Source organism: Triturus cristatus, chromosome 4_2, assembly GCF_964204655.1.
Source record: "Triturus cristatus chromosome 4_2, aTriCri1.1, whole genome shotgun sequence".
NCBI classification, from domain to species: domain Eukaryota; kingdom Metazoa; phylum Chordata; class Amphibia; order Caudata; family Salamandridae; genus Triturus; species Triturus cristatus.
This window is the reverse complement of record NC_140586.1, coordinates 512,152,928-512,155,005: the sequence shown is the minus strand read 5'-3', so window position 1 is coordinate 512,155,005 and position 2,078 is coordinate 512,152,928.

The following is a 2,078-nucleotide window of genomic DNA, read 5'->3' as shown; positions in this document are numbered from 1 at the left end:
CACCTCGGATCCTGTTGTCCACGTCTCAGGCCTGGAGAAAGACTTCGGCTGTTTGGGCTTAGGAGGAGGGGTAGGGACCGCTGGACTCACTGAGATCTCCGTGCGGGCTCCCTCCTCGTAGTCAGCTGGTCAGGTATCACAGGCAGAGTGGGGAGCCCATCACTGTACCAGGACCCGCCCTCTTCATCAGAGCACATCTCTGCGCACGGGGCTCCCCGGGAGTGGGACCCGGTCCGCCCCACCGTACGGTACTGGAGCAGGGTGCAAGCAGAATCGGCGGTGTTTCGGTCAGTTCTCCGCCGGCTGTGTTCTCACACTGCACCGGGTATACCAGTACAGGATATGATCCCACCCTTCTAGAGGGAGAGACATGGCAGTACTGGTATCCCGGTAGAAATCTAATAGAGCCCTGGCATCACAAAATGAATGCTGCAGCCACAGACACGGGTCTGGCCTCCTGCTGCTGACTGAAACTCCGGCAGTGGAGGCCTGGACAATAGGATTCCTGTCACAGGGAGGTGTAACCACCTCCCAGACAGGATTATGTGTATTGGGGCTGGGTGGGAGCACTCTCAGAGTTCTTTGAAGTCCTGCACTGGGGGCACATTTGGTGTCCCTGTGAATAGACCAGCTCAAACCGGTTCAGGGGCTTCCAGACCCTGCTCTGGTGCAAAACTGGACAAAGGAAATGGGTGTAGCCACCCCTCTTTCCAAACCCTCCCATAGGTGAGTCCCCAGAGCTAGTCCAACCCCTTCCTTAGGTATAAGTAAGGAACCTCTGTAACCAGAACTTTAGATAACCCTGGACGAAACTCTGAAGCTGAATCCTGGAACTTTGGGGTCAAGGAGTGACTCCCCTGCTTGGCAGGCACCAACTAAGCATTTTGCCGGTCTACATCTCTGAAGCTCCTGCCGGACTCCAAAGTATTTGCAGCCCAGGAAGAGGATTTGCAGACATCTCAGAGGCCGACCCGAGTCCCCAGCAAAGCTGAGACCTGCAGCCCTTGTGAGTAGTGTGGAACCGGAACTCCTGGTCACAGTGCACTTTTGCAAGTGCATTGACTTCTCGACGTCTCTTGAAGTCGTGCTTGAGGTTACTTGTAGACCCCACCTCGAGCAGAAGATCCAAAGAAGATTGTTGGCCTAGTCACCCCAAGTGACCCGTGGGACGCCATTTTGTGTTTCCTCTTGAGGTCCCTTCGCAATCCCTGAGGGGGTAACTTTGGATTTCCTTGGGCTTCCCTGGTTGCTCCAGATGTACCCTGACTCCCTACCAAGTGGTGAGTACCTCAGACCTTGCTGGTTTGCACCGAAGCATCTTTCTCCTTTCTGCATGGGTTGCTGTTGCCAAGGCTTGTTGTGTCCAATCCGGGCACCAACGCTGCAGCACTCGACATCCTTTGTGGGACAGCTCGAATGCAGCTCCTGGTTGTCCTTGACACCTCCTGGTCCTCGTGGCTGAAGAGTCAAGCTTCACCTCCTTCACCTGAAATCACCCGACATCGGTGGGCATCTGCCTATCGCCTTCCTGGTCACTGGCAAGTGACCCAGCCTCTGTCCCCTCTGCTTCCAGGTTCTTCTCGACTTTGATCCAGGTTTGGATCTCTTCGGACACTTCGCATCTTCCCGGCAGCAGCACTTCCTTGCCAGCTTCCATTGAAATCGACGATGCGACTCAACACCATTTGACACCTATGCACCCGGCTTCCCTGGGTGAGGTAACACGAGTACTCCGGTGGTCCTGTGGGTGTTGGCCCTAGAACTTCCTCGCGGCTATGTTCGAACATTGCACACGGCCCCCGTGGGTCCCCTGTGTCACTACCTTGGGTGGTTCCTTGGGGTCTCAGCGATTCTACAGGCTCTAGGCCTTGTGTCTAGTTAAGTCATGGTTCTTATAACACTATCTTAGTATATGGTTTGGCTCTCCCCTAGGGTCGGACGTGTATTTTTGCTATTTTACTGTCATATTTGAAGTGTAACTTATGTGTTTTGACCTCTAGTCTCATAAAGAGCCTAGGAGGGTGTGTTTAGAAATAAATACATATATTTTATATATATACCTGGTGTGGTTGTCTTTC